Source organism: Triturus cristatus, chromosome 4_1 (genome assembly GCF_964204655.1).
Source record: "Triturus cristatus chromosome 4_1, aTriCri1.1, whole genome shotgun sequence".
Classification (NCBI taxonomy): domain Eukaryota; kingdom Metazoa; phylum Chordata; class Amphibia; order Caudata; family Salamandridae; genus Triturus; species Triturus cristatus.
The window spans coordinates 644,460,319-644,487,084 of NC_140585.1; the positions used below are offsets into that span (position 1 = coordinate 644,460,319).

Consider the following 26,766-nt stretch of genomic DNA (forward strand, 5'->3'; position numbering starts at 1 on the left):
AACCACAGGATTTGCAACTGCAAAACGACTTTCTGCTATTTACTAAACCCATTTTTCAACTTGTATCAGTGCATAGTTTGCATCACAACACCAAAGACAGGGCACAAATAGTTGTTGTGCAATTTGCAACCACTATATTTAACACATCTCTTTGTGCATCAGGCCCGCTAAGTATTTAAGCCATTCCATTTTAGATATAGTTTTAGATATCATTTTTGTAAGAAACTAGATTATTATTTGGGGTGTATGACTACCTTCTTCAAAGACTAATCACAGTCGTTGTCAGGGTGAAACCTCAAAGTCACTAGATTAACCTGAGCTCAACCCCCGGGTAGCTATGGCACAGAGCAGACAGGCTTAACTTAGAACAATGTAAAATGTGTATGCATTAACAAATCCGTAATAAAGTTAAAATGCAAAACAATGAAAATCCAAAATTGAATTAGAAGAAAAGAGTCAAATTTAACGTACAATATAACACCAAAATGAAAGAAATTAAATCAGAGGGACTAGGGATATGAATGTTTTAAGTTTTAAGTAGAATTAGTATCAATAAGCCCAAAGTGTCAATATTGCCAATCGTCGCAGTTGACCAGGACCTAGGTGTAATTTGAGGCTGAGCGCAGGCCGGATAAACCCATCAGGTGCTTTCTGGTCAAAGATTTTACCTTCTAACTTAGGGGCTGATTTAGCATATGGCAGACGTGATGGATATCCCATCTGCCTTATTACAAGTGCCATTGGATATAATGCACTGATAATGAAGCGGATGGGATATCCCTCACTTTTGTGACAAAGTAACCCTGTCCAATGAACTCTAAATCAGGCCCTCAGTCTTTTAAGTTCCAATCCACCATGGCAGTACACTTTTAAAGACCCCATGACCTCTAGGGAGGCACTTAGAGACTCACAGGGTGTCAGGCAGAGACCAACGTCAGATTCCAATCCACGTCCAGTTGCTACTGGTCAGCTGGGGGATTCCAGGAAAAGTCCTCTTTTAGCTTGTTGTAGCTCTGTATTTTAAACAAGAGGTCAACCTTGTTAACCTTGGAGTCCACTACTTTGTCTGGGGTACTAGTGGTAGCAGGTTCAGTCCCTTCAGCGCTCCTCTCAGGTCACTGACAGCGGATCCAGTCCTCTTCTGGTCCTTCACAGGTCCAGGAAGTGTTCGTAGTCGGAACCTGGAGGTGCCACATTTATGCCTGACCCTAGTTGGTGGATGGTAATGACTCCTGGGCATGCCTTAAGCAATGGGGTAAAAGTTCCCAGGGCCATCCATACCCACGTTGGGCATTTTCAAGATGGCGAAAGTCTTCAGCCACACTAAACGTGGGCTCTGAAGGCTGGGTTTCGGTATAAGGAGTGTACCTCCCACATCTATCACTAAAGTCCATTTCTAGGCAATCACTGTACCCACAATAAACCCTGAGACAGACATCAGTTAGGACAAAAGCAGAGTCCTTCAAAGACCTGACAGTGGATTGGCAAGAATTGTCTTGGCATTCTGTTCTCTCCCCTTGCAAGTGTCTCCTAAGGATTATACATGAACCCTGCATCCCTGAAAAGCAGGAGTTACCACTGTAGTGTCAAAGAGTATGCCCACAGCCTCCTACCCTGTATGTTTGATGGAGTTCAGAGAAGTTATCTCTGCCCATTGAGGTCAGCTTATTGTTTGCTCTTGGGAGGCATTTCACACCTACTGAAGCCTATTATTTGTTGGCAAAAGCTAGAGAGCAATTGAAAATTAGTCTCCAAGAATTTCAGGCAAGGAAAAATCTAATTTTCTAAAAGCTACATTGCCTTAATATTTTTTTAAAATCCAACTTCACATTGAATTAGAATTGTTTATAACTATTAAAATAGTTGTTTCATTCTTTCTGTAGCTGGTCCCATTCCCAAGATACAGTAATAGTATATTAATCTGTACTCTGGCTTTCTTCATAGGGCACGAAGAACTGCCACAGTGAAAAAAAGCTTTTGGTTGCTAGTCACCGTAAGAACATGTTAAGATTAAACTTCTATATGTCTAATTTAAAATAACATGCCCCCTGCCTTGTGGGCTACAAGACCTACATGGGGTGACTTATTAATGTTTAAAAGGAAGGTTTTTATGTGTCAAAATGGTTGCTTTTTACAGGTCGAATTGCAGTTTATTTTACCCTGCTACAGTCAGGCAACAACAATAGGCTTGAATCCATGTTTGCCCTGCCACCGTAGTGCATGGCACAATAGGTGGTGCAGTCCACTAGTGACCTTTAGCTTACAGGCTCCGGGTATATCCTATATCCTGAACTAGGGCCCATGGGTATGTTGAATATGCTAATTAGTGTTATACCAATTTGACCCTGTTTATACTGATGAGCACAGGCAGTTTACTGCTGGTTTGCAGGGGTAAAGTGCACAGAGTTCTACAGCCAGCAAAAACAGGAGAGAGCAAAAATCTGGGGTTACACAACACAAAAGATGGTCATTTCTTGCAATTTTTGTATTCCCTCGTCCACAGTGATATTGCAGTTTGCTTAAAGTGAACAGCAAGTTCACTGATGGCATTTTATAATAATGCCAAATTTCATATTTAAACAGTGGGTCCGTATTCTCTTCTACAATAAACTCTCTGTTATTGCTACTTGTCATTGTACATCACACAGCTCTTACTAGTTCAGATGGGCAAAGTTGTAGCTTCGTCTGAATTATTGCAAACCGAGTCCTACATGCCTTGTCCAGATAGTTGCATGATGGAGTAAGCAAGCCTTGTATGTATAATTGGAAGAATGTATGGCTTGAATATGACATCGTCGGTTTTAGGTGATCCATGTGGTTCTGAGTGGTTCTCTTCACATGTAGGCTACTTGATCCCTACCCAATCAGGATTTAGACCTAGGCACAGCGCAGAGACTGCCTTGTTGGAGGTCTCTGAATTGATTAAAAGTACCATCAATGCAGGCGGTAGGCCAGTCCTAGTATTGTTGGACCTGTCGGCAGCATTCAACATGGTCCTGCATGCCAGGCTGCTCGCACGCTTTCAGGAGATTGGCATCAGGGACAATGCCTGTAAACGGTTGAAGTCCTTTCTAGAGGATAGGAGTCAAGAAGTTTGGCTACCTCCTTACTCCTCTGTAAACCGAAGGGTCTTAGTAGGAGTTCCCGAGAGCTCAGCACCTAGCCCCACAATGTTTAATATCTAAATGTCCCTCCTGTCTAAGGTGGTGGAGTCATTTGGGGCTAAGATTATTTCTTACGCAGATTCTTTTCACCTTCACCCTGTCTCTCAGCATTTTTTCGGTGGATGACATATAACCAATTGAAGTGTAACACCAAAAAGACGGAAGAAAACAGTGTTGTTCTTAATTTGGATGTCCAGTAGCCTGCAGGGGTATCTCAAATGGATATCCAAGTAGACTCTGTGAAAAAGTCTGTGGATCAAATTTGATAATAAAATTTCCTTCCACAACCACATTATCTCAGTGGTAGGCATGTGTTTTAGCATCTAATGCATGGCAAACTAAATGTTTTCAGTTTCTTTCAATTCCTACTAGGATAACAGTGGTATTTGCCTTGGTTATTTCCAGATTGTAAAACACACAAGATGATGGACGGAATGTTGCACATTGGCAAAACATTCACCCCCAGTCACATATCTGGGTTTAATCCATCGTTATGTTGCTCGCCACGCCAGTTCAGACATGGCCATATGCAAATTAGTCTTGACCCTGTGCGTCCTATGAACAGTCCAGCCCGAACTGCCAAGCCATGTCTTCCCTGGACCGGAATCAAGCATCCTAGGACCGATTTTGGGGTTTCACCCCTCTTCAGCCAGGATAGCTTGACCCCAGTGGCGTAGTGAGCACGGGACCCACGTCTGGGCATACCCTTCCCACATAGGGCGAACAGCAAAAAACACAAGATGATGGACGGAATGTTACACATTGGCAAAACATTCACCCCCAGTCACAGATCTGGGTTTAATCCATCCTTATTTTTCTCACCACGCCACACTGGGGTGAATGTATGACATTGTTCTGCATTCTGTCCATCAACTGTTGTTTTTGCATTTGTCACCCCGAGTGGGAAGGGTATGCCCAGACGTGGGTCCCGTGCTCACCATGCCACTGGAATCAAGCTATCCTGGCTGAAGAGGGATGAAGCCCCGAAACCGGTCCTAGGATGCTTGTTTCCAGTCCAGGGAGGACCTGGCTTGGCAGTTCGGGATGGACTGTTCCCATGAGGCACAGGGTCAAGACTGATTTGCATATGGCCATGTCTGAACTGGGGTGGCGTGGTGAGCAAAATAACGATGGATTAAACCCAGATCTGCATATGGCTGGGTTCAAACTGGAACGGCATGGTGAGCAAAAAAACGATGGAATTAGGCCCAGATCTCTGTACTGACATTGTTCTACATTCTGTCCATCAACTCTTGTTTTTGCATATATCCAGATTGTACCATGCCAATGCATTTTATGCAGGCCTGCCAAACAGTTCAGAACGCAACAGCTAGACCGGTTTCTCAGTCTTCCTAGACAAGAACATATTACTATGCACTTACATAATTTGCAGTGGCATCCCCGTGGAAAAACTGATTATTTTTAGGTCCGCTCTGTTAATGCGCAGAGCGCTGCATCATTCAGGAGCTGATTATTTATCTGCCAGGATTGCCTACTGTAGCCCACCAAGAGTGGTATGCTCCTCCAATAACTATCTGGCCAGAATTCTAAGAGTTTGTTGGGCTAAAACGGGAGGTCATTCTTTCTCTTTTCTGGCCCGGATGGTTGGATCAATCTCCCTCCAAATGTGCGACAGATAAATGATGAAGCATTATTTAGGAAACAACTTAACACTTGGCTCTTCTCACAGTAATGATCTGCTCCCTCTGTTTTTTTTGGACTATTACATGTAGCGCCGGGACACTCTTTGAGTAGCCATGCCGTTTAGAAATTCCATCAATATCTCTAGGAGTGGAGATGTCCATATGAGTGCGCAAGTGTGGTGACACAATTTTTCCTCTTTCCTTTGAAACATCTTTTTTTCCAATTCCATGTCAATGGGTACCTAAGGAGTCTGTCTTATTTTCACCCCTAACCTCCCTGTTTTGAGAAATGAAATTAACAAGTGCCTACAATTCTGCTCAGGTGTCTTGAATCACAACTCCTGCCATGATACTCTGCCAAATGACCTTAAGTGAGCCCTCTCTTCTACTAAAAATATAAAATCACCTCAACATACACAGGTGTATGTATGTAAAATTAACATGAATACATGTAATTAAGCTTTGCCTCAAGTTCATAATATACTACATCAGTAGTAGCGATTAGTAAGCTTGTCTCACACTCCTTCTCGCTGCCTTACGGGGTTCTCACTTAGTCCAACACTTTTCTAATGTCCACGTCACCCCTCTGGCCGACTTTATACACTCTTTCAGTTTCTCTATAACCTGTTACGCAGGTGACACACAAATTGCCATCTCCCTAGCTCAGGATGACATATGCTTACGATCCAGAATGTATGTATGCAGGCATTCAACAGCTGGATGGACAGAAATTGGTTAAAATTGAACTCAGATAAAACCGAAGTGATGCTTTTCGGTGCCCAATCCTCTTTCTGGTCCCCATCTTGCAGGCTACTTGGCATGGGCCCGCTACCTACACCTGTCAGAAAAACCATCAATCTTGGAGTCCTCATTGATGATAAACTGAGTTACGCCAACCAGTCAACCCAGTGACTTTGTCTGCCTTTCTCAAGCTTAGAACCCTAAAAAAGGTACTCCCCTACATTCCTACTCACTTTCAGAAAACACGGATCACTGCATTGGTGATGGCCAAATTGTACTATTGCAATAGCCTTTTCCTCAGTGCTCACCAATACATTCTTAATAAACTGCAAACATTGCAGAACGCGGCAGTCAGACTACTCTGGAAAATTTCAAAATACCAGCCAGTATCCAATGCTCTCAGAAAACTGCGCTGGCTCCTCATTTGCCAGAGGATTACTTTCAAGTCGCTCTGTATTGCGTGGGAAGCTCTACATGTCACTGGCCCTAACTTTCTCCAGCAGAGTCTCACCTGGTACTCCCCAGGCAGGACCTTACGCTCAACCAAGGCCAAGCTCATAGTTGTCCCAGGCTCAAGCGAGCAACCTGGGGAGGCAGAAGTTTCGCTGTGGGAGCCATGAAAGCCTGGAATACACTCCTACGGCCAATTTATTTGCTTTAAGAAAGCTGCTGAAGACCTGGCTTTTTAACTCCCCCTAGTCTCTTATTTTTTTCCCTACTGTGTTCTCCATTGCCTTAGCTAACAACAAGACAGCTCTGGGTATTGCCGGCACTTTAGAAAACCTAATAACTTAACATAACCAGTCACATCCTCATAGCCATCTTGACTGCCACACAAATTTTACAAGCATGTGGCATGTCATGAAAAGTGAGTCTCGTTTATTTATTATCACAGCAAAAGCATTTCAATAGAAATGCTGTACTAAGCAAGTAGTTGCATGGCTCATAAGCATTTGTCTTTTGGAGTGGGAACTTATAGAGATATTTGTGGCATTGATGTATGGTGCACGTTTATCATATATATTACAGTCCATACAGTGCTCTATATGCTCTTATTTACAGTGGTTCTTGAATTAGTGTGGAAGTGATCTTGGTGTGTGATCAGTACTTATTATTTCCCTGACAGTAGGTGAGCTGCAAAAACAGTTTCGAAGGAGATAAGCTGTGGGAGAATTCCAGTGGAGGTATCCTATGAAATGGGATTGAAATCTGAAAGTAGCACATTAAGTTTTGTTAGTGACAGAGAGAAGTTTGGCCTAGTGTAGGTTATGTGTTGTGACATATTTGCCCAGAATTGAGGGGAAGTAATATGGCTTTGAACACCAGATTAAATAATATACAGAGAACCCAGAATTTAGCTGACAGCCGTCCAGCTTGGTGGCAGTAGTTAGAGATCGAAATGTGTTTGGCGGGGTTATAGAGGGTCCTTGTGACAAAGTTGAGTAACTTGGCAAATCGGGTATAAAAAAGTGCTGGTGAAAACACACATGAAGACTGTTGGCATGGACACTTGACTTTGACAAGCGACTTGACCGAGTGAACAAAAAGCATTGACAGATTTTCACAATATTAAACAATTGAAATCTGGCTACATTAGCTGTATTACCTATGATTGTTTCAGTATTTATAGACGTTTTGAAGTGTTCTTTGAGGTTTCTGGCTGAGGGTGTGACAGGATTGCTATCTGGGGCTAGGTGTGAATAAAGATGGGGAGGTTAGTAGATGCAGGAAAGTAGATTACTTTTGTTTTGGATAAGCTTAGCATAAGTGATCCGATGGACATTCTGTGATGGATGGCTGTTAGGGCAATCAAAAATCTATTGTTGTAGGTGGGAAGTAAATCTGAGAGAGAAGAGAAATATTTGGGGGGTATCAGCCTAGTAATAACATGAAACTCCAACGGAGACTATGATTTGGCTGAGGTATGCACGAGACAAAAGGAGATGGCTCTTTCAGGAATAGTATTGGTAGAGTTGAGAGTAAAAGCAGGGAGCACCACGGTACCAAGACAAAGCAATCTGAGAGATATTAGTGTGATCAGTAGGGTGGGATGACCCACAATATCAAGTTTGGATTTGAGATCTAGAAGTATTAGAATCGAGAAGAGGTGATCGTGATATGCTTTAGTTATGAAATTGGACAGGTGGGAGAGGGACAATTATGATGAGTGCAGAATCCAAAATCCTGAACAATGGGATTGAGTAATGTATGTCTAATTAAGAAGGCAGTAAAGGAGTTAACCCTATTGATATAGAATTTTAAAGGAAACGGGAAGTAGAGAGAGAAGGTGGTAGATAGTAGAAACAGAACAGTCACCTGTGTGTTGTTTAAGCAAGGTGGAAAGATGCTTGTGCTAAGCAAGCAATTTAAGAGAGCTTCTGGTGAAGCTAAGCTGAAACATGAGAGGAGAGAGCCAGCAGTTACGTGGTTTGAGGACTGTAGGTGCCAGATGATACACATGATCTGCTTGCAGCTTTGAGTGTGTATAAGTTCAGTAGGAGATGTGGGTGAGAATGCTGAGAGCCCGAGGGAGATATTAGGTTAGAGGATATTAGGAAGGAGGTGGGCTGAAGAGGAGTGCTGGATGGTTTGCTCTCATGGCCTATATGTTAGAAGAGAGGTACAGTGTCAAACATTCTCCTGAGAGTGAGGAATACATAAAAGATGTGCAAGGAAGTAAGAGAATAGGGTTAATGGTGCAGGCAAGATGTTGAGCGTAAGACATTGTGAAGATCTTGAAATAAGGAGCATTAGACAACTTTGAAGGTAGATATAAGATTGGTCAGGTGTAGGTATTAGGATTTGACATTGTCTGTTGTGGGGAGTGTTTCCTCGATTTATGAAGAAGTGTATGCTTTTTTTGTTTTGCTTGTATGGGCCTAGTTATCCAAAATTGTGGTTGAGGGACTGCAAGGGGAAAAGTACGGAGAGGATTCCATAGGTGAAATGTTATAAACACTCCATCATTAATAAAGAAAGCATTCAATATAAAGATGGTTCCCTAGACAATATGGCTGATTTGAATTGAGTTTTAATGGAGGGCATGCTGATTTTGCCAGCCCTGTAGAAAACTGCTCTCAGGCCATTAGATTTATCCTGAAAGCTAACTCTGTTCGTATGGGTCCAACTTCAAAGATGAGTAGAAACACCTTGTTCAATAACGACTGCAAGAAAAGCAGACATAATTTAAGGGCAGTGTTCCACTGGCATCTGCAGTCTCATAAGGTGGTGGTCTTCTTATTATGATTTTACAATTTTTATTACATTTTAGTGAACATATATACCAAAGCAGGGAAAATCCCAAGCTAAAACATAGTTATCCTAATCAGGTTTAAGTATGTAGACAATAAGGACGTACCTGTACACATCCTCCATGAAGTGCACAATAAAAGTAAGTGCTGGATGGCCCTGGCAAGCTCCGCCAGGACATGAGATCAAAATAGTGCCACAGGAGATAACATCAGTCCAGACCACAATTCTTCTTCAAAGGAGGTCAGAGGAGTAACGCTTTCCCAAGATCTTCAAAGAAGGAGATTGTGTTTCAAGGTGGGTTATTGATTGTCAAAATGTGGACTTTAAATGGGGCTATCATAGCTGTAAGAAAGTGGGTTGTTGGTTGACTCTGCTGTGAGCCCTGGTAAAACAGCAACCACAATCTTAGGTAGGGTAAGGCACAGGAAAACCCCAAATTAGCCTGTGCTCACCCCCTTAGTTGCTTGGCACAGAGCAGTCGGGCTTAACTCAGAGGCTATTTGTGCAACATGTCAAACAGTAATACAGAGAAAGCGCCCCATAAAAGGAGCCCACAACAGTATTACTAAATAGAGTGATTTTCAATAAATAAAGTAGGACACAAATGACAAAAATCCAATTAGTAGAACCAAAGGTATTGAATTTTAAAGATTTTAGAGGAAATAGTGCCATAAAGCACACAGCGCCCTCTGGGGATATCTGGTTGAGTCTGACCGGGGCAAAGTTACATGTTCAGGCTCTCTGCGATGGAGCACTGGCTGGCTACAGAGACCCAGTTAGGCTCGCTGAACAAAGTACCTTAAATCCTGGTTGCAGAGCGTTGCGAGGATCGGTGTTGAAGATGCGTCTCTCAGCCAAAGCGGCACGTCGGTTCCGAGATACGGTGAGGTTGCAATGCGAGGTCCTGTTGTGTCACCATCGAGGATCCCATCGACAGGGCTTCAAATCTGATGCGAGGTGCTGCGTTGTGGATGAAGTGTGCAATCGGGGCTATGCATTGGTTCCAAAGAGCTGTGAGGCTGTGATGCAGAGTCCGGCGTAGTCATCAAGGCTGCTATCGATAAGAAATGTGAGGGCCTATGCAATCTATGCGCTGCACCATCGAGGCGATGCAGCAGTTCCGAGGACTACGGAGGCAATGCGGGTCTTTGCGACGGGTCCAATCTACACATCAGCAGCGGTTCTTCTCCAGGATGTGCTGCTCAGCAGAGGATATGCATCAGTTCTTCTCAGGAATGTGCTGCTCAGCAGACAAGATGCAATGGTTCTGCTCCAGGATGCACCACTCAGCAGAGAAGATGCATTGATTCTGCTGGCAAGCACCTTAGCCCACTTCCAAGAGTCCAAGACAGTGGTGGAACTACTTGGCAGGGTAGACTCACATGGCAGAGTCCAGATGCAGGTGCAATGTTGTTGGAAGCTTGTTATGTTTCTGATGCTTCAGATCAGAAGGCCAGCCAACTAGCTTTGGAGTCACTCTGGGTTCAAGAGATGCAGGTCAATAAATCAATCAATCAAATAATTTGTAAACGCGCTCTACTTACCCGCAAGGGTTTCAAGGCGCTGAGGGTGGGGAGTGGGGGGTGGGGGTGCTGTTGCTACTGGTCGAACAGCCAGGTCTTGAGTCGTCTCCTGAAGGTTAGAAGGTCTTCGGTTTGTCGTAGGTTGAGGGGGAGGGTGTTCCAGGTCTTGTCTGCGCAGTGGCAGAAGGATCTGCCTCCGACTGTGGTTCTACGGATGCATGGGGCGGTAGCTAGGGAGAGGTCTGCGGAGCGGAGATTCCTGTTGGGTACGTAGAAGGAGAGTCGACTGTTGAGATAGGCTGGGCCGGTCTTGTGGAGTGCCTTGTGTGCGTGGATCAGGAGCTTGAAGGAGATTCTTTTGTCGACGGGGAGCCAGTGCAGGTTCCTCAGGTGGGGGGTGATGTGGTTGCGGCGTGGGATGTCGAGGATCAGGCATGCAGAGGCATTCTGGATTCTTTGCAGTCTGTTGATGAGCTTGGTCGTGGCTCCGGCGTAGAGGGCGTTTCCGTAGTCGAGTCTGCTGCTGACTAGGGCCTGGTTGACTGTTTTCCTTGTGTCTGTCGGGATTCATCTGTAGATCTTGCGGCGCATACGGAGGGTGTTGAAGCAGGTGGAGGAGACAGCGTTGACTTGTTTGGTCATGGTGAGTTTTGAGTCGAGGATGACTCCCAGGTTGCGTGCGTGGTTGGTAGGTGCGGGGGGTGTCCCCAGTGATGCGGGCCACCAGGAGTCGTCCCATGCTGAGGGGTTGGGCCCGAGGATGAGGATCTCCATCTTGTTCAGCTTAAGGCGGCTATCCTCCATCCAGTCGGCGACAGCCTTCATTCGCTGGTGGAGGTTGGATTTGGTGGTGAGGAGGTCCTTGGTGAGGGAGAGGATCAGTTGCGTTTTGTCGGCGTAGGAGATTATGTTGAGGTCATGATGTCGGGCGATGCGTGCGAGAGGCGCCATGTAGACGTTGAACAGCGTCGGGCTGAGAGAGGATCCCTGCGGGACGCCGCAGATGATCTCGGAGGCTTTGGATCGAAACGGGGGAGGCGGACTCTCAGGGTTCTGCCGGAGAGGAAGGAGGAGGTCCAGTCCAGGGCCCTGTCTCGGATCCCTGCATCGTGGATTTGTGTGCGTAGTGTGCGGTGGCAGACGGTGTCGAAGGTGGTGGAGAGGTCCAGAAGGATGAGGGCCGCCGTCTTGCCGTTGTCCAGTAGGATCCTGATGTCGCCTGTGGCGGCGATGAGGGCGGTCTCGGTGCTGTGGTTGCTGCAGAATCCTGACTGGGAAGGGTCCAGGATGCTGTTGTCTTCGAGGTAGCGGGTGAGCTGGATGTTGACTATCTTCTCGATGACCTTATCTGGGAACGGAAGCAGGGAGATGGGCCGGAGGTTTTTGAGTTTGCTCGAGTCCGCCTTGGGTTTCTTCAGTAGGGCGTTGATCTCGGCGTGTTTCCAGCTCTCAGGGAAGGTCGCGGTCTCAAAGGAGAGGTTGATGATGTTGCGCAGGTGGGGTGCGATGGAGCTGCCGGCTTTGTTGAAGATGTGGTGTGGAAAAGGGTCAGACGGCGAGCCGGAGTGGATTGTGCCCATGGTCTTGATTGTGTCTTCGTTGCTCACGTTTGCCCAGGTTGTCAGGGGGTCGTGGTCGGTGCGGTGTGGTGGGTCTGGCGTGTTGGGGCCTGTTAGGGACGTCCGGGGGTTGAAGCTGTCATGGATGTCAGCGATCTTGCGGTGGAAGAAGGTGGCGAGGGAGTCGCACAGGGCTTGTGACGGCGGGATGTCGTTGGCATAGGAGCTGGGGCTGGAGAGTTCCTTCACGACGTTGAAGAGCTCCTTGCTGTTGTGTGCGTTGTTGTCGAGACGGTCTTTAAAGGAGGTCCTCTAGGCGGTCCTGATGAGGTGGTGGTGGTTGCGGATGGCATCTTTGTGGGCTGCGCGGCTGCCCGGCGACTTCTCGCTGTGCCATATGTTCTCCAACTTCCGGCAGGTGCGCTTTGATGCTAGGAATTCCGGGGTGAACCAGTTGGCTCTCTTGCTGGTGTCTTTGAGGGTTTGTTTTTTCAGCGGGGCTAAGGTGTTGGCGCAGTCGTCCATCCATCGTCTGAGGGTGTGTGCACCATCGTCTGGATTGGAGGGGTTGGTCGAGTGCGAGGTTTGTCTGTAGTTGTACTTCGGTGATTTTGCCCCAGCAGCGACGGGGGATCTGTAGGGTGCGGTGATGTGCGACGGGTTTCCGGAAGGTGAAGTGGATGCAGTGGTGGCCGGTCCAGGTGGGTTCGGAGACGTGGCTGAAGGAGACGTGGGGGCTTGAGGAGAAGATGGCGTCGAGCGTGTGTCCAGCGATGTGGGTCGGCGTTGTGACGAGCTGTTCTAGTCCGAGGTTGGAGAGGTTGTCTATCAGGGTGGAGGAGTTGCTGTTGTTGTTGTTCTCCAGATGGAAGTTCAGGTCTCTGAGGAGGATGTAGTCGGTGGAGGTCAGTGCGTGCGTGCTGATGAAGTCGGCGATGGCGTCGTAGAATTGTGGTCGGGGTCCGGGTGGTCTGTGGACGAGGGTGCCTCTTAGGGTGGTCTTGGGGTCCGTGTGGATCTGGAAGTGCATGTGTTCGGCGTTGCTGAGAGTGTCGTCGGTGTTTGTTGAGACCCTGATAGTCTTCTTGTGGACGATGGTGATTCCTCCTCCGACTCCGTTGGTGCGGTCTCTGGGGGCGATCTTGTATCTGTCGGGGATGGCTATGGCGATGTCTGGAGAGGAGGCTTTGTTCATCCAGGTCTCGGTCAGGAAGGCGACGTCTGGTGATGCGGTGTCGAGTAGGTCCTAGAGCTCGATGGCGTGTTTGCATGCGGAGCGGGTGTTGATCAGGATGCATCGGAGCTGGTTGTGTTCTGTCGTCGCGGGTGTCTCGGCGTCTTCGATGCAGGAGAAGCGAAGGACCGTGGGTGCGCTTCAGGGCGGCCCTGCAGCAGGTGAGGGTCCGTCCTGAGTTGAGAGCATTAAGGGTGCTGGTGTCATATCGGAGGCGGTCTTCATGGCTGGTGCGGGGGCCAGGGGTTCTGGTGCTCGGCGCGGTCCAGGCGCAGACGGGCTTGCCTTAGGCGCGCCCGCTGCGCGTGTACGCCATTTAAAGGGAGGTGGGAGGGAGGAGCAGCTGGGAGGCGGGAGACGGGTGGCAGGGGGCTGCGAATGGGCACGGAGGATGGCGGGCCGCTGGGGAAACAAGAAGGCAATTGGTCAGCAGCGCAGCAGTTCCTTCAGAGCAGGAGTGTCAGTCCTTGTAGCAGCACAGAAGTGTCAATCAGCATTTACAAAGAGGAACACTGTCACCCATAAGGCTATCTGGGCACTGTTTCTTTGTCGGAGAGCTAGGTCTTGAGTCTTTTTCTGAATTCTGCCAGCGAGGAGTCTGTGCAGAGCTGGAGGAGCAGGTCGTTCCAGGTCTTGGCAGCGATGTAGGAGAAGGAGTGGCCACTGCTGCGGCTGCGTCAGATGCAAGGTGTGTGAGCGAGGGTGATTGAAGAGGAGTGCAGGTATGTGGAGTGTTAGTGGAAGTTCAGTTGATGGTTGATTAAGTAGGTCCGAGGTCATGGAGGGCTTTGTAGGTGTGCATGAGGATCTTGAACTGGCATTTCTTCTGGATGGGGTACCAGTGGAGGTCTCTCAGGTGGGGGGCGATTGAGTTTGTTTAGGGAGGTCCAGGATGAGTCTGGCTGCAGTTGTTCTGTTTGGTCTGGAGTCTTTTGAGGAGCTGGGTGGAAATGCTGGCATTGAGGGCGTTGCAGTAGTCGAGAAGGCTGCGATGAGGGCCTGAGTGACAGTCTTTCTCTTGTTGCTCGGGATCCATCTGAAGATTATGCAGAGCATGCAAAGTATGTGGAAGCTTGAAGAGGCGACTGAGTTGATTTGTTGTTTCATGGTCAGCTGGCTGTGGAGGATGGTTCTGTCGGAAAATGAACGGACTAACTTAATGAGTACTGAATACACTGCAAATTCTCAAGGACACACACAGACCATAAGAAACGGGACAGAAGCCAAGTCTCTTGATAGAATGATGTTAATTAATGTATCAAAAACACCAAATTATTTACAGTGTAATCCAACCAAAAAACACAGAATATGGTGAAACAATTAGTGAAACAGTGATACTTAGCACAAAACACATCACATATAACGAATATGTACAATGGACAATACATAAAAATAATCAACAAACAAGGTCCTATTTACAATACATAAGCCACTTAAGGGTTCAAAGTTTCCTCGTTATCTAAGTGGATTTGCATGTGACACATAGGACATGTAACGTCGACGTTTCGACCCTAGAATAATTGTGCTAATTATTACGCATCAGGTTGGGTCTTCATCAGGACAGACGGGGTTGGGGACCTGTAAACGCAAGGAATATGGTGTCAGGGCCATGTGTGTGTTACATGTAATGGAAATATTTAATTTCCCAATTACCAACAATTGTCTCACCTGGGGGACCAATTTAAATTATAGGAAAAGGATTCCTGTTGTCGCAAATGCAGATGGCCAACATCAAATGTTGAGATACTAGTTCAATCCTGCAAAAGATTAAAGAGGAGGAACTGGTTTAAAACCTGGATAGGTTGCGTTGGAAATGGTGGAAACATACCATCAGTTCTCTCACCTGGGGAACCTATTTAAAATATAGGAAAGGGATTCCTGTTGTCACAAATGCAGATGGCCAACATCAAATGTTGAGATATTAGTTCAATCCTGCAAAAGATTAAGAAGGAGGAACTGGTGTAAAACCTGGACGGGTTGCGTTGGACATGGTAGAAACATACCTGTGTGCACATGAGAAGAACATACCTTTAGGACGGAGATATGATTTGGAAGGGAAGTGGTGCTGTCTCTACAATCGCCACAAGCTGAAAGAACAAAGAGCAAAGGGGTGTTTGAGTAATTAAGGCCGATTAATCATTTAGGAATAAGACGCCTCTATCAGTATCATTTACTCGTGGAACGACGAATAATTACGGAAGAGGCGGTGGTCAAGACCACGAAGTAATGTATATCACCCAAACGCCTGATAATCAAGTGTCAAAGGGGACTGAAGTCAAAGCGCCAGGTGTCGCAGTTATACGTAAAATTTATCAGCCGCACACAGAATAACTGGAGGTGCATTGTGTCAAAAGCGCAATCTTTCACAATTATGGTAGTGCGTGAATAAATGAGTAAAGTTGACTTGGTGGTGATATTGCCAAGTATACTGTTTTACTAAACCAAGTCCGTGAAAACAAATGCAATGGACCGATGTATCACGGCGTATTTTAGTAAATAACGAACGGTGTTGCCGTGTATAGATATTGTAACAATTAAACTGGGGCGGGAAGTTGTCCCCCGTACATGGAATAATAAAAGTCAAAGGTGCCTGGTACCAAAAACCGCAAAGTATCACAAATGCGGTGGAGCGTTAGTTGTATAACTTTATGATAAACCTGATGCCAATTTATGGGTAAAGACGACTATTGCCATATATACTTTTTAAACTGGACCGAGTCCTTAAGGCACCACAAGGAACAAATCTATCTTAGCTTATTGTTAATTGACCAGCGCTGTGGCCGTGTACTGCGTTCAATCGATGAGTCAGACGGCGCGATGTCGGCTTACTTGGAGTCCGTGAATGGACATCTGATTCCGTCTACGGCTCAGCTGCAACTGACAGCGAGCTCCCGCCCTGAGCTAACTATATGACGTAGTGGAAAGCCATGGGCGCGCGGCTGTTAGAGTGAATCAGCAGAAAGAGGAAAGCCAGGAATGGATTTGAGGGCGGGCTCCAGCAAAGTAATGACGAACTGACGGGACCGATGTTTATTAAAACGGGAGGAAACACGCCAGAAACAAATGAATTTATTTATATTGAACAAGTAATGATGATTTCGTGTGGTATTGAATGCATGATAATTAACATATTTAAACATTCTTATATACATCGTACATTTGACGAAAACGCGATGTGAGCGCTGTAGCCTTTACTTATAGTGTATTTCTCAAACTTGACTTGATTCAACAGTCACAAGAAAGTTGTAATAGCAGAAGATATAGTGAACCCCATCCATATGGGAATTAATATATGTGGGCATTCTTACAATCAATGTCCATGTGGGAACCAGTGAGGTGGTTCATGCGGATGTGCTATGAAATTGCCTTATAACATGTTTCTCAAACACGACATAGTTCTGAAATCACATGACACGTGTGGTGGCAGAAGTCATACTACACCCCGTATATATAATTGGGTGACACATTACTTTTTGAAAACATATACACAGAGCTAGACTAGCACAAGTCATACTTATACAGGTTCGCAATACAGGCACATATTTATCACATATCCAGAGATGTCAGCATGAGATAAGTGAGCCTTGGCAGGGGTTACGCTAAAGAGTGTAAACATAGATATAAACACAGCATGCTTTATGCGACATTCCTTTATGTATGACTCTTGCTAAATCTTCCACGAGATCAAAAATAAGATTTAAAGTTTGCTCATTTGCAAATAAGTTTCCTCATGCTCATTCAGCCCACTATTGGTGGCATCCAAAAGATGGATCCAACGGCACTCTTTAAAGTTGAGAGAGGTGCCCATGTTACCACCCCTTCTGTGTAATGTGACCTTCTCGAGCACCCACCATTCTAGGTCTAGATGTGTACGTCTCTTGTTCGTATAGTGTTCTACCAGTGGAGCCCCAAGGGATTTACATTTGATCCTGCTCTGATGTTGTTGGATCCTGTTTTTCACTTTTTGTGTAGTCTGGCCTACATATATCAGTTTGCAGGGACATCTGATTGCATAAATCACGTTTTGACTGTTGCAATTTGAAAAGTGGTTCAGGGAATACGTCTTTCCCAAATGATCGAAGCTGGTACCCACTTTGGTGTTCGGACAGACCTTGCAGTGACCGCATTTGTGATGTCCATGAATTTGTGGTAGTTGTAGCATAGATCTTACATTAGGTGTTGGTGGGGGTTCCAGGTACGAGGATACTACAAACTCCTTAACGTTTTTGGCACGTTTGAACGCAAACATAGGGACTTCAGGATAGCCGATCTCAGGGCCCACCAGATTCCAATATTTTCTAATGACTTTATTGATCTCGTTACTTCTGGTGTTGAATGTAGTAACACAGATTAGTCGTCCCATTTCTTCGTTTTTGGGTTGCACCTCAAGGAGCGTTTCTCTGGGCCTGTACCAGGCCCTTTTCCGTGATCTGTTCAGCAAGCCTTTAGGGTATCCTCTCTCCCTCAGTTTGGCAATCAGAATGTCAGTTTCTTTGAAATAGTCACTTCTTCGTGAACAGTTGCGCCTCAACCTTAAAAATTGTCCATACGGGAGATTATCCCGTAGGTTTCTGGGGTGGTGAGAATTATATTGTAACAGAGTGTTACGGTCTGTAGGCTTCTTGTATAGAGACATCACAATGCTTCCGTCTTCCGCTTGTAAAGTCAAGTCTAAGAAAGGTATTGATTCCCTGTGATATGACATGGTCAATAACACCAAGTACATCAAGCACAACATCACCAAAGAAGAAAGGTCTGCACTGTCTACATTAAACAACAACAAGTCGATTGTAATTAAGCCTGCAGACAAGGGTGGAGCGGTGGTCGTACAAAACACTGAAGATTACATAAAAGAAATCAATTCTCAGCTTAGCTGTCCCGACAGTTACAGAAAGATCTCATATGACCCTACCAGGGAGATTGCTAAGCTCATCCGTGATTTAACAACCTACGGCCTTGAACAGGGATTCCTCTCGGAATCTGAGAGCAAATTCCTTAATAAAACTGACCCAAGAATACCCACAATATACACCATCCCTAAGGTCCATAAAAACCTTTCAAAACCTCCTGGTAGACCTATCGTGTCCGGCTGCGGCTCCATCTTGGAACCCTTGAACCAATTCCTTGATAGTTTTTTACAACCTTTTGTCTTGGAAACTAGGTCGTTCATCAGGGATACTATGCATACCATCCAAATTTTTGAAGGCCAACCTTTTGACTGTTCCTTACAATTTTTTGCGACTCTAGATGTATGCTCGCTATACACCAGCATACCGCAACATGAGGCTATAGAAGTCATGAGTAACGTACTGGACTCTCGTCCAAGACCACACTGGGTTCCAACAGACTTCCTTGTCAAACTACTCCACATTGCGATGGAAAAGAACTACTTTATCTTTTACAACGAATTTTTTCTTCAATGTAAAGGAGTAGCCATGGGGGCCGGATTCGCGCCGAGCTTAGCGAATCTTTATATGGATCATTTCGAAGATACTACCATCTACTCGGCTTTGAATCCTTTCTTAGACAACATCACGGCGTGGAAGAGATATATAGATGACGTCCTCATGCTATGGACTGGGACAGAAAATCAACTAATAGCCTTTGCAGCTTGGTTGAACTCACAGAATCATAACATTCAATTCACCATGTCATATCACAGGGAATCAATACCTTTCTTAGACTTGACTTTACAAGCGGAAGACGGAAGCATTGTGATGTCTCTATACAAGAAGCCTACAGACCGTAACACTCTGTTACAATATAATTCTCACCACCCCAGAAACCTACGGGATAATCTCCCGTATGGACAATTTTTAAGGTTGAGGCGCAACTGTTCACGAAGAAGTGACTATTTCAAAGAAACTGACATTCTGATTGCCAAACTGAGGGAGAGAGGATACCCTAAAGGCTTGCTGAACAGATCACGGAAAAGGGCCTGGTACAGGCCCAGAGAAACGCTCCTTGAGGTGCAACCCAAAAACGAAGAAATGGGACGACTAATCTGTGTTACTACATTCAACACCAGAAGTAACGAGATCAATAAAGTCATTAGAAAATATTGGAATCTGGTGGGCCCTGAGATCGGCTATCCTGAAGTCCCTATGTTTGCGTTCAAACGTGCCAAAAACGTTAAGGAGTTTGTAGTATCCTCGTACCTGGAACCCCCACCAACACCTAATGTAAGATCTATGCTACAACTACCACAAATTCATGGACATCACAAATGCGGTCACTGCAAGGTCTGTCCGAACACCAAAGTGGGTACCAGCTTCGATCATTTGGGAAAGACGTATTCCCTGAACCACTTTTCAAATTGCAACAGTCAAAACGTGATTTATGCAATCAGATGTCCCTGCAAACTGATATATGTAGGCCAGACTACACAAAAAGTGAAAAACAGGATCCAACAACATCAGAGCAGGATCAAATGTAAATCCCTTGGGGCTCCACTGGTAGAACACTATACGAACAAGAGACATACACATCTAGACCTAGAATGGTGGGTGCTCGAGAAGGTCACATTACACAGAAGGGGTGGTAACATGGGCACCTCTCTCAACTTTAAAGAGTGCCGTTGGATCCATCTTTTGGATGCCACCAATAGTGGGCTGAATGAGCATGAGGAAACTTATTTGCAAATGAGCAAACTTTAAATCTTATTTTTGATCTCGTGGAAGATTTAGCAAGAGTCATACATAAAGGAATGTCGCATAAAGCATGCTGTGTTTATATCTATGTTTACACTCTTTAGCGTAACCCCTGCCAAGGCTCACTTATCTCATGCTGACATCTCTGGATATGTGATAAATATGTGCCTGTATTGCGAACCTGTATAAGTATGACTTGTGCTAGTCTAGCTCTGTGTATATGTTTTCAAAAAGTAATGTGTCACCCAATTATATATACGGGGTGTAGTATGACTTCTGCCACCACACGTGTCATGTGATTTCAGAACTATGTCGTGTTTGAGAAACATGTTATAAGGCAATTTCATAGCACATCCGCATGAACCACCTCACTGGTTCCCACATGGACATTGATTGTAAGAATGCCCACATATATTAATTCCCATATGGATGGGGTTCACTATATCTTCTGCTATTACAACTTTCTTGTGACTGTTGAATCAAGTCAAGTTTGAGAAATACACTATAAGTAAAGGCTACAGCGCTCACATCGCGTTTTCGTCAAATGTACGATGTATATAAGAATGTTTAAATATGTTAATTATCATGCATTCAATACCACACGAAATCATCATTACTTGTTCAATATAAATAAATTCATTTGTTTCTGGCGTGTTTCCTCCCGTTTTAATAAACATCGGTCCCGTCAGTTCGTCATTACTTTGCTGGAGCCCGCCCTCAAATCCATTCCTGGCTTTCCTCTTTCTGCTGATTCACTCTAACAGCCGCGCGCCCATGGCTTTCCACTACGTCATATAGTTAGCTCAGGGCGGGAGCTCGCTGTCAGTTGCAGCTGAGCCGTAGACGGAATCAGATGTCCATTCACGGACTCCAAGTAAGCCGACATCGCGCCGTCTGACTCATCGATTGAACGCAGTACACGGCCACAGCGCTGGTCAATTAACAATAAGCTAAGATAGATTTGTTCCTTGTGGTGCCTTAAGGACTCGGTCCAGTTTAAAAAGTATATATGGCAATAGTCGTCTTTACCCATAAATTGGCATCAGGTTTATCATAAAGTTATACAACTAACGCTCCACCGCATTTGTGATACTTTGCGGTTTTTGGTACCAGGCACCTTTGACTTTTATTATTCCATGTACGGGGGACAACTTCCCGCCCCAGTTTAATTGTTACAATATCTATACACGGCAACACCGTTCGTTATTTACTAAAATACGCCGTGATACATCGGTCCATTGCATTTGTTTTCACGGACTTGGTTTAGTAAAACAGTATACTTGGCAATATCACCACCAAGTCAACTTTACTCATTTATTCACGCACTACCATAATTGTGAAAGATTGCGCTTTTGACACAATGCACCTCCAGTTATTCTGTGTGCGGCTGATAAATTTTACGTATAACTGCGACACCTGGCGCTTTGACTTCAGTCCCCTTTGACACTTGATTATCAGGCGTTTGGGTGATATACATTACTTCGTGGTCTTGACCACCGCCTCTTCCGTAATTATTCGTCGTTCCACGAGTAAATGATACTGATAGAGGCGTCTTATTCCTAAATGATTAATCGGCCTTAATTACTCAAACACCCCTTTGCTCTTTGTTCTTTCAGCTTGTGGCGATTGTAGAGACAGCACCACTTCCCTTCCAAATCATATCTCCGTCCTAAAGGTATGTTCTTCTCATGTGCACACAGGTATGTTTCTACCATGTCCAACGCAACCCGTCCAGGTTTTACACCAGTTCCTCCTTCTTAATCTTTTGCAGGATTGAACTAATATCTCAACATTTGATGTTGGCCATCTGCATTTGTGACAACAGGAATCCCTTTCCTATATTTTAAATAGGTTCCCCAGGTGAGAGAACTGATGGTATGTTTCCACCATTTCCGACGCAACCTATCCAGGTTTTAAACCAGTTCCTCCTCTTTAATCTTTTGCAGGATTGAACTAGTATCTCAACATTTGATGTTGGCCATCTGCATTTGCGACAACAGGAATCCTTTTCCTATAATTTAAATTGGTCCCCCAGGTGAGACAATTGTTGGTAATTGGGAAATTAAATATTTCCATTACATGTAACACACACATGGCCCTGACACCATATTCCTTGCGTTTACAGGTCCCCAACCCCGTCTGTCCTGATGAAGACCCAACCTGATGCGTAATAATTAGCACAATTATTCTAGGGTCGAAACGTCGACGTTACATGTCCTATGTGTCACATGCAAATCCACTTAGATAACGAGGAAACTTTGAACCCTTAAGTGGCTTATGTATTGTAAATAGGACCTTGTTTGTTGATTATTTTTATGTATTGTCCATTGTACATATTCGTTATATGTGATGTGTTTTGTGCTAAGTATCACTGTTTCACTAATTGTTTCACCATATTCTGTGTTTTTTGGTTGGATTACACTGTAAATAATTTGGTGTTTTTGATACATTAATTAACATCATTCTATCAAGAGACTTGGATTCTGTCCCGTTTCTTATGGTCTGTGTGTGTCCTTGAGAATTTGCAGTGTATTCAGTACTCATTAAGTTAGTCCGTTCATTTTCCGACAGAACCATTGTTTTTTGCACACACTATCTTACCCAGGTTCTGAGGGTTACTGGGTTGCCCCATTATCGTTAATGGCTGTGGAGGATGGTCGGTGTGGGTCTGTGGTCCCCTTTTTAAACCCTGGTGCCCTGGTTCTGGAAGGTGGGAGAAGCTTCAAGGCTATATCTTTGAAGTACATGGGAGCCTACCTCCCCTGTCCGGGCTGTAACCTGGCTAAAGTGACAATGTAGGGCTGTTAGACCCTTTGACAGGACACAGCCTATTTAGGTGTAAGTGAGGCTGCGCACACCTAAGTTCCCATTGTGTGTAGCAGTCTAGGAGGAATTACACAAAGGCCAACTGCCGACTACACCCATTCACGTTACTAGAAAAGGGCTGCAGGTACCAAATGGCTCAGGGAAGAAAATGCCATCTTTCTAAAAGGGCGCTTTTCAGAATAGTAATTCAAAATCTGACTTCACCATAAGTTAGGATTTTAAAATAGGATTCCGGAGACACCAATTATGTCTTCCCATTTGGATATTACACTTATAAAATGTGAAAAGTCAACTCCCATGCTCTCCCAGGGGAGAGATAGGCCTTGCAGTAGTAAAAAACGAATTTGAGAGTTTTTCACTACCAGGACATGTAAAATCTAAAAGCACAAGCCCTACTTTTTAACTACTTTCCACTTCACCCTCTGGGCTGGCCAGGGTCAACCCTACTGTGACTTATATGTATTAAAAAGGAGGGTTTGGGCCTGGCAAAAGGTTTATTTTTCCAAGTTAAACTGCTCACACAGGCTCTTCAATGGCTTGCCTGAGTCATGTTTAAAGGGCTACTTAAGTGATTGGCACTGTCAATGCTGCAGGCCCACTAGTAAGTAGCATTTAATTTACAGGCCCTGGGCACATATAGTACCACTTTACTGGGGACCTATAAGTAAAGTAAATATGCCATTTGGGTATAAGCCAATATTACCATGTTTAGTGGAGACAGTACATGAACTTTAGCACTGGTTAGCAGTGTTAAAGTGCTCGGAGTCCTAAGGCCAGCAAAATCGAGTTCAGAAAGAAAATGGAGGAGGAAGGCAAAAGATTGGGGAGAAGACCACCCTAAGGCTGACATTTCTACCAATAGCTCATGAGCTACAACCTCATGTGAAGCGAATCTATCTTTTGGTAGAAAAGAGTGGGCAAGTGATCTGTCCAGAGGCAGAACATATCTGCATGGCTGCGGTAATGAAGAAACAATTTTGCCATATAAGACTTCTATTGAAGAAAACTTTTATAGGTGTACGTTAATGGCAGCCAGTCTATGCTGCACAGTAAAGTATCTGGAAATGGAATTGAACAGTGCCTGTGAGTTTGTACATTAGGGCACTCATTATTGCACTAAGGCATATCCAAAGAACCCATATATAAGTGACACTATTTGTGGTGCATGCATTACTTTAATGTAAGATGGAACTGCCTGTTATTTTGCAAAAGACTTGCAGTCTGACCCTGCCATGGAGGTCCCTACATCCATACCATCTCATTTTCCGTTATGCCACGGTCTGAGTGATGTATTTACTCAACCCCGTGACTAGAAGCATCCATGGCTCTCTCCTTCTGTCTTACCTACAACAGTTAACTATGTCCAGGAAGGAATCAGAAACTGTGCATATTTTAAGGCATACATGAGATCCCTGCTGCCTCATAGAAGTGCATATAAATAGTGTCACTCTGTGCCACATAGTCATCTTTGAAAATGGCTGCCAAATCTCAAATTTGTTGTTGACACAAAAGGATGACGGCAGCATCTCGGTATGTAAGAAGAAGGGAGAGGGCAAACATCCTGAGTGTATTCACAGGGCACTGATCTTAGGAGTGGATTAACATGCTCTAATATATATTATAACGACATTGCCAATGGGAATCTATCACCGCTCCTGGGTTTTAGACTCGGTTTTGGGACTCCTCATGCCTGTGACAATGAGCTCTGCGGAAAGGCATCTTCCAAGTATTAGCAGAGCTTGTGGGCTCCCTCATTGTGAGGTCCAATGTGTCCCTCCGTGGACCAGGAGTGGGAATTTCAACCTGATTTGACAAACATGATTTCCAGATTGGGATGCCCACAGCTCAGAAAAGAAGTATGTCCTGTTTTGTGGTAATTGTTTCCTTCCAAATACATGGGGGATGTCTTTAGGTATGACTAGTCATGGTTGTAATACATACAACCATGAACCCCACTTCTGCCCAGGATACTGCATAAGGTGGAGGAGGACCTAGCTGAACTGATCTTGATGGCTTCAATTTAGCACAGAGAATTTGGTATGCCGATCTTTGGGAATCAGTATTCCAAGCCCTTATTCCTGTTCCACACAGAACGGACTGCTCTCACAGCTGGATGGTTGTGTACTACGTTCCAGCACTCTGATGCTGCAGCTGTGAATACACATTTGTATGATGTAATTTTAGCTAGTGGGAAACCTGCTTTATGCCGGTCATTGGTGAAAGTTTGTTTCTTGATGTGAGTAGGAAGTTTTGAACCCTTTCCACTGTTGTCTCTCTGAAGTGCTGTGTTGTTCACTCTTCCTTTCATAGGTTTTGGTGGTCGCACCCCTAAAAGTTAATGTGGTTGCTTTATTTGCCATAATGTGTCTACCCAACCAACCCTCTCTAAGTCACCACTGGTGGGGTGTTTTATGATAAGTTTACTATCTTCATTCCTTTGCAGTTTATCCTTCCACACTGGGATTTGAATCTAGTACTGACCTTCCTTGTGGCCTCCCCTTTAGAACCATTGTATAAACATGTTTACTGACATTAAACCCTATTTATGGTAGCGGGAATTTTGGCCCGTAGCATTAGTGAACTATAGGACCTTTCGTCTGGCCAACTTTCCCTGTGCTCTGCCCAAACAGGCACTTGGTATCTATTTTCCTTCTTGCTGAATGTTGGACTGGTCCAGATGGAAGGCAGACACATCACTCTTCCATCCTTATTTCCTCTCACTCACCCTACTGAGGAGGAGAGATTACATAGACTGGGCTCCATGTTTGCGGTAACTTAATATATTGACTGTTCACGGCTGGACCTATTAAATGGTCAGCTCTTTGTGGGCTACATTGGGTACTAAGGCCTGTTGCATCTTCACCCTACAGCTGGCATTCATGCCCACTCAATGAGGGCTATGGTGGTTTCTACTGCTCTCACTAGTATTTTCCAGTGACTGATATTTGCTGGGCACCCACATGTTCTTTCTTTTATAGTTTTCTGAGCAATTTTAACCTCTTGGCTAAGACTCACAGTAAAACGTACTCAGCGAGGCTGCGTTCTATGAACTTCCCTGGTTAACCAGCATTGTTTGGTCCTATCCCGTGGGGGGTGTTGCCTTAGGGCTCACTCATATGGTGATGAATTGTGGGCAGAAGTATTCATCAGAAGAAAAAGTAACTTACCTCGCTATATCTGGTGAATGCTATATCTTTCTTTAGATTACTCACTGCCCTCCTCTATTTCCTGCCAGTTAGCACCTTGATGAACATTTCAGGGTATGGAAATATGTCAAATGTTTGTTGTTGTCCTTAATGATCTCTCAGCTCTTCTTTGCACACCTTCATGGGACAGGGAAATATCCTAGGAACTGATGCCAGCATACAACTCAGGTCCATATTATGAGGAATTGGGTTACTGGTTGAGGGGGTGAAACCCTACTAGAGCAGCAACCACAACTCCTGTCAGGGTGAAACACATGCAAACCTCAAATTAACCTGTTCTGGCTTGGTACAAAAGCAGTCAGGCTTAACTTAAGAGACAATGTGTAAAGTATTTATGCAGCACACAAACAGTTATAAAGTGAAAGCACCACACAAGAAAAATCCCACACCAATATAGAAAACTAGAGTAAACTTGAATACATTATTTGACACCAAAACAACAAAAAATCCAATCAGTAAAATCAGAGATATGCAACTTAAAAGATTTGAGTAAAAACAGTGCTTAAAAGCAAAAAATACCAACTGTGGTTATATGGTTGCACCAAACTAGGACAAAGTCACAAGTTCAGGCCAACTGTGATGACTGTGACTGACTTAGGGCCCTATAGAACCTCGCAACTGCCACTGCACCAAGTCATATGAACCAGGATACAGGCAGCAGGCACCAAGAAAATGCCAACTTTCACTTAAGTGGGGACACAATCAGTGCTGCAGGCCCATTAGTGCCATTTAATTTACAGGCCCTGAGCACATGTAGTACCACTCTACTAGGAACTTACAAGTAAAATAAATGTGCCAATTGGTTGTAAACCAATTTCACCTTATTTAAAGGAGAGAGCACAAGCACGTTATCACTGGTTAGAAGTGGTAAAGTGCACAGAGTCTTAAAAGCCAACAAAAACGGACACAGAAAACAAGAGGGTGTAGGCAAACAGGGCCAAGTCCAGCACAAATATACCCTGTTGTTG

The 26,766-nt window shown here is 44.8% G+C and overlaps 1 protein-coding gene and 2 long non-coding RNA genes across 6 annotated transcripts in view; 2 read left to right on the plus strand and 1 right to left on the minus strand.

The window, feature by feature from the left end:
* LOC146855326 (uncharacterized) overlaps window positions 1–26,766 on the plus strand; it is a 915,814-nt gene that overhangs the window by 883,427 nt on the left and 5,621 nt on the right. The gene's annotated exons all lie outside the window — the stretch shown is intronic.
* Window positions 14,473–16,261, minus strand: LOC146855327 (uncharacterized). Its single transcript, XR_014981310.1, has 5 exons — window positions 15,946–16,261; window positions 15,145–15,203; window positions 14,960–15,048; window positions 14,785–14,873; window positions 14,473–14,694 (listed from the first exon to the last, which is right to left on the minus strand). It is a non-coding gene; the product is annotated as an uncharacterized LOC146855327 (long non-coding RNA).
* LOC146855328 (uncharacterized) lies at window positions 20,325–22,162 on the plus strand. Its single transcript, XR_014981309.1, has 5 exons — window positions 20,325–20,640; window positions 21,383–21,441; window positions 21,538–21,626; window positions 21,713–21,801; window positions 21,892–22,162. It is a non-coding gene; the product is annotated as an uncharacterized LOC146855328 (long non-coding RNA).